We start from the raw sequence: 7,107 nt of genomic DNA on the forward strand, positions 1-7,107 counted from the left end.
TCTGGGCCTGATTTTCGTCCCGAAAAATCCAAATTCGGCATTTTTGGGGTCCTCAGACACATTTTTCGACGTTCCAAACTCAATTTTGTAACTTTCGGAGCTCAACGAGGCCTCTGTGATCAAGTTTTTGAAAGTACTTAATTTTCGGAACGTAATTTTTGCATTTTGGCTAATACAAATTGTCAAAGCAGATATTTTCGGACTCATGGAGCTTCGACATCTGAAAATAGCGAGGCAACTGATACGTCATCATGAAATTATTTGATCACGCACGAATCTCAGCGCAAAAATCAAGTTAGAAACTTCATAAATTAAATTCGGGAACAATTGAACTCCGATTTCAGCGAGCTTATACTCAAACTGAGCGTCTCAGAAATACAAACCCAATGACACCAAATTCAACTCGATCCAAGCCCAAATGAGCCCAAATCAAGCACCCAAAGTGCTGTTGGAAAGCTTGTACCATAATTTGTGTTACCAAATGGTCTTTGATTTTAACGAGCTTATAGTCAAATCGAGCGGCTCGACGAGACGAATCCAATGAGCCCAAGATCGCCGAATTCCAAAATCACTAAGGCCTTCAAATGTCCAACAAATGGTGCACGATCGAAGGGTTCAATATCGGTCGTCCATTCGACCACTCCCTATTCGCCCCTGATCTCACGCCTATTTACAAGCTATGCCACTCCAAAAAAACTATAAATAGAGCCCTCATTCTTCACAAAGGGGACTCAAGCAAGAAGGAAGAGGAAGAGAAGAGGAAGAGAAGGGGAAAGGAGAATCATCTCCTCCTCGACTACCGCCAGAGTTCTTTCCGCCGCCTGAATACGCCCGAACTCTGTCGGATTTTCGGGAGATGTCAGAATTTTGTAACTTTATTTCAATTTAGAAGAAACTGATTGTAAACTGATCGTCCTGACTTGTAAGAAGAATCAGCCTCTGTACTTCAAACAAACACTAGTAGAATTATTTCAATTGGGCGTGGCCCCATGGTTTTTTCCATCTTTCGGGTTTTCCACGTAAAAATCATGGTGTTCATTTTCCGTTTATCTTTTGTTTGTGTGTGCTAAATATTCGTACAACACTTAGACGTAAAAATACGAACTCTACCGCCGCGTATATTCTAGCCCGCAACACTTACAATGTTCATTTCTGTAATCTATTAAGCTTTTAGCTTCCAATACAAGTTCTGCAATTACTTGCATGACTTTGCAGCCTTTGTTCAATGTGTTTTAATTTTTTATTTTTGACATTTAGGCATATGACATGATTAACCAAAAATCATGTCTTGCTTATGATTTATATGTATATGATGCTATGATGCCTAGAAATGATGTTTTATATGATAAGATATGAATTGATGATGTTCAGGAATATACCCTATGATAATACACAAATGATACATTTGTCGACTTACTATCATAGATGATGATATCGTATGATCATTAAAACACATATGAACTTATTATTTCAACATTGTGATCTTAGTTGATATGCCATTAAAATTTGTCTTGATCAGACACGAATCTTGATGCAAATATGAGATTAAGATTTCCAAAATTTAAATCAGGACCATATGATCTCCAATTTCAGTAAGCTTATAGTAAAATTGAATATCTCAAGGAGACGAATCCAACAACATCAAATTTAGTTTAATATGAGCCCATATCAATGATCCAAAGCATATTGAGAGGGTTTAGACCATTAATTGAATAACCAAATAATCATCGAATATGACATGCTTAGACTCGAATCGAGTGGCTCGATAAGAAGAATCCAACGAGCCTAAGATCGCCTATTTCTAACATCATTTGAGCACTCAAATGCTTAATAAACACTCCATAATTAAGGGGATCAATATGAGCCGTCCATTGAAACACTCCTAACATGCCCTTGATCTTCTCTATAATTACGGGGCAAGCCACTCTCAAAAAACTAGAAATAGGCCCCCATTCTTCACAGTAGAGGGAGAGAAAAGAATGAGAAAATTTAGGGAGCTCTCTTGCCATCGACCACGGCCGGAGTTCTTCCTGATCACTGTCGGACTTCCACATGTTCATTGACCATCGGTGATCTTCTACCCATTCATCGACCACCGCCAGAGTTCTTCTAGACCACCGCCAGATTCTCACCTGTTCGTCGACCATCGTCGAACTTCCACCAGTTCATCGACCACCGCTGGAGTTCTTCCATATCACCGCCCGACTTTCTCCCTTTAGTCAACCACCGCCGGACTTCCTCCCTTTCATCGACTACCACCAGAGTTCTTCCCGACCATCATCGGAGTTCTGCCCTTTCGACGACCACCGCCATTGTAGTTCTTCCCAATCACCGTCGCCCGCTGATTATGATCCTTCTGACCACAGTGTGGAGTCCCATATATCTATAGTGAAATGATTCGTCTGACATTCTTTTTCTTCTTCTCTTTTTCTTTCTTTTTTTTTTTCTCAGATCATTACAGACATCCAGAAATGATAATTGCATTACAGAAAATAAATACATCAAAATACTATAATTCATATTTGGCATTTCATAAACACAATCCTAAAGAACATGTACATCCAAAAGAACATGTACAATAGCCGCTCGGGCTACAAAACAATGCAAGAACCAAAAACTACCAAAAACTATTATAGTATTTGAAAGAAGTTCACGCGGGAGGCTCTGCACCTGAAATCATTAACCATATATAATGAGCTTCAAAAAGCCTAGCAGGTTACCAAAGCCTATAACTGAAATCAAAGCACGGTACGGAAAACAATATGCATATCAATCAATTAAATCAATAACAGTCACTTATACATGATCATTGAATCAATGCAGGAACGAAAATCAGTACAGAAATAGAAATGAATGCAGTAACGGAAATCAATGTATAAACAATATCAATACCAAAATATAATAGAAATCAATACATAAACAATAGTATCAAAAATCATCAGTGATAGAATCAGTGAATAGTAGAAAATCTATAATGTTTAATAAATCAATACGTGCATCACATCTCTACAGTAGTCGTCTTATCTATCTCACCAGTCTATAACATCAATCGAGTCAATGAAGTAGAATGGTATCACAACATACCAACTTACACTTGCAAACTCCAGTTATTTATCACTTGCTCAATTAATCATATGCAACCCAGAAATCAATATCCCGTGCTCAATGGAATCACATGTCACTTGCTCAGTATATCACGTGCATAATGTCAGTTCAGTGAATCAATAGCAGCAGTGTATGTATCAATATTAATAATAATCCAATGACGACATGAACGATTATGCTATAACAGTGAAATCGTGTGGTAACAGTAAATTCGTACAGAAATAATAAATTCTCCGTAAACGAATCACAGTAAAAGAATCAGTAAAAGAATCAATACTAGTAAATCGGTCAAATTAAATACAATTAACATCGCCCAATCATATCAATAGAATCAATCAGATCAATAAATCAATAATAACAATTAAAATCAATCAATACAGTAAAATCATATTTTATATCACGTGCTCGGTGTAGCGCATGTATCACATGTATCGGTTAGTATTCGATATATCACGTGCTATAAGATCGGTACAATGAATCAATGTATCAGTGGATCAGTAGTATCGGTATCGGTATCTATAGTATCTATGAATCAATGCAATATCAATGAAATCGTACAGTAATAGTAAACCCGTAAATCCGTCAGTAAATCCATTCAATAACAATAAATCAATTCCATATCAATAAATCAGTCAATATCGATAAATCCATAAAGTTAACATAAAAACAGTACTGTACACATGTAATGCAATACAGTAGTGTTACTTAACAAATACAATCACTGGCTATTAAGGCGTTTTTCAATGTTAGTATTACGTTGGCTCAATGATAGAATCATCACCCCTGCCCGTCGGCGTAGTAATCTCCTTATAACTCCCAATCGTTATATCACGTGATCAATAGAGGATAACACCAAACTCTTTTTAAAGGAAAGCTCGTCGGCCCACCATCCTGTACAGGTCCAATCTCCAACCAACGGTTCAACTAGTCTTTACTTGTCTTTCAGTAATATAACAATAATTCAATCGTCTATGCACATTCATATACATCTCATTAATACAATGCAATCAATAAACACAATTTTACTCTATTAAAGAAAATCCTCAAAATATCGTACAGTCGACAGAAATCCCAAACAGAGATGAAAAACACAATTTTAAAAAATTACCGAATTACTAGAAATCGCATAAAACATTGTTTCAAAACTTTACTTATATTGAAGCAATATTTTCCAACAATCAGATAATTTTCTATTCGATAAAAATCCCACAGAAATCAAAATACCCAGTAAAAACTTTCCAGAAAATACTCAAATCATGCAAAATCATCAATTCTATAACATACCAAAAGTTACGTGGTAAAAGTTTCATCAATACAAAGATATGCAAGAATTTCGGTAACGGAAACACAAAACTGAGCAGAAAAATACCAAAACACAAAATCTTCAAAATCAGAATTAGGATTCGGATTCCTTACTGTGAGACGAACAATTCTTCTAACAGCGGCGTCGGACGAAAAGTGTATCGCGAGCTCCAAAACCCAGCTTCTTCTTTCTCTTTCCTTCTCTTTCTCTCTCCTGCCTTTTTCTCTCTCTTCAAAATATCTCAAAATATTTCAAATCCTCAATTTATCAAGCAGGATCGTCTAGGACGATGCCCAGATCGTCCCGGGACGAACTCCTCTGGACACAGATCGTACAGACAAAAATTAATTCCAATTTATTTCGTCCCTAGACGAAACTCTCGGGTTCAGTTCGTCCAGACGGTTCGTCCCGATGCACCCAAGTTCGTCCATACGAACCAGCATTTTTACTCAGTTCGTCCGTACTAACAATACAGATTTTTACAATTTTCTTCAGTTCGTCCTGTACTAGGGCCAGTTCGTCCGGACTAACAGTACACAAAAATGAAAATTTGAGGGGTTTTACACACAGTATCCCGACTACGGTTCTTCCGACCATCGTCGCCTAATTACTGTCTTTTCGACCTCCGTCGCCTGACTACGGTCCTTCCAACCACCGCCATCGGACTACGATCCTTCCGACCTATATTGCTCGTTGACTATGGTCTTGCCAACCAAACGAACATATCAACATTGATTCTTCCAACTCCCACCAAATAATGCACTCTATATGATTTATATTTGCTACATCGAGCCAAGGCCTTCCTCCTAAGGAAGTGCCTCATTTGTAATCAATTAAAAACATTAGTGAATTCATTCAAACTGGGTCAGATACCGTGGTTTTTCTCATTTTCAAGGGTTTCCACATCAAAACTCTGGTGTCACTTATAAACACTGCATCCTACTTATTTATCTATTTATGTGTTGGATCTTCGTATAAGACTATGACGCTACTTTATATTTCTCTACCGCCACGAATTTTCCAGGACACAACATTAATCATAATTGCATTGCATATGATACATGTATAAAATAATAATAGAAAGATGGGCGGTTGTGGATGATTTTAAATAATTAATATTTTCAAATTTATTTTTTAATAGTTATTCAAAAGAAATTATATAAAAGTATTATGAAAGTGAATTTGGATTAAAAAATAATTAAAAAATCATAGTTTTAACGCCTTTTTTTGGCTTTTTAAGCCCTTTCTTTAGCTTAAATATATAAAATATTAAGAAAGAGAAGATGATGAATATTTACTATTTTCAAATTACATTTAAAATTATATTTTTTTATCTATCTTCTTAGGAATCAAATAGCATTAAATTTCTGCAAGCAGTGACGATTAGTTCTTTTAAGCTTCAGGCGGCTGTTAAATAATAATATTATTATTATTATTTTCATGTTATTAAATTTGGTTTCTTTTAAAATAATATTATACTGATCAGTCTAAATATTAGTAGATTTATTAAAAGTAAATAAAGCTTATTTCTCATTAAATTCTATAAAAAAATTAAAATATTTATTTCAATATTTTAAAGCACACATTGATTGCTCCTTTCCTGCAATATAAAGAGGATAATTTAATAACTTGAGATAAAAATTATCAAACTAATCATTTATTAAAAGTAAATAAAGCTTATTTCTCATTAAATTCTATAAAAAAATTAAAATATTTATTTCAATATTTTAAAGCACACATTGATTGCTCCTTTCCTGCAATATAAAGAGGATAATTTAATAACTTGAGACAAAAGTTATCGAACTAATCCTTCATTATTAGGTTTTAAATCTCCTTCAGAAATGATACTTTTTGAGATAAGATAATAATTAATTTTTAGATTTTCGATGCTATATATTTTAAAGAAATTCCAATTCTAACCCATCATGTTTCTTTCAAATATAAGAGCTTTATTAGCTCCTCTAATGAATTGTTTTAAATTTAGACTTCGTGCGGGACGGCTTTCTTACTGCTTCTTCAATCAGCTTTCTAATATAAAAATGTTAATTTTGTACTAAAAAACTACTTTAAGAAGCAATAAAAAAACTATCACAAATAAAGTCTTGATTATGATTTGCTTAATAGTTGTATTTGTTAAATCCATATTTATTTGCCATACCTGACATGATTGAATATGAAACGTAGAGAACCGAAGATAAGGCTTCGTTTGAGGCGATTTTTTTTATTGCTTTCTAAAGCAATTTTTTAATACAAAAAATTTTTGAAATAAAAAATTTTATAATAGAAAACTGTTTTAAAAAGCAATAAGTCATCCCAAACGAAGCTGAAAAGAACTTCAGGGAAGGTATGTCATTTTAATGATTGAAAGTAATAAGGTTGAGACAAATAAGTTGTTGTAGATGCAATACTGTATAAAGAAAATTATATTACAAGATAAATACATGAATGACATAATATGATCTCATAAAATCTTGTAAAAAAAAGATATGCTAATTATATCTTGTTAATTACATGATATATGTATTAGAATCTTCGAGATAAAAGATGAGCTCACATACAACCACTGATTGTTTTGATTCGATCTGATTAACCGATAAGATCAACCATTTTTATCTAATTTGTTCGACTCGAACTTAACATGAGCAATTTATCTGATCCAATCTGATTAACATATGGGTATTAACCAATGTACAGAGCAA

Source organism: Dendrobium catenatum, unplaced genomic scaffold (assembly GCF_001605985.2).
Source record: "Dendrobium catenatum unplaced genomic scaffold, ASM160598v2 fragScaff_scaffold_1125, whole genome shotgun sequence".
Taxonomy (NCBI): domain Eukaryota; kingdom Viridiplantae; phylum Streptophyta; class Magnoliopsida; order Asparagales; family Orchidaceae; genus Dendrobium; species Dendrobium catenatum.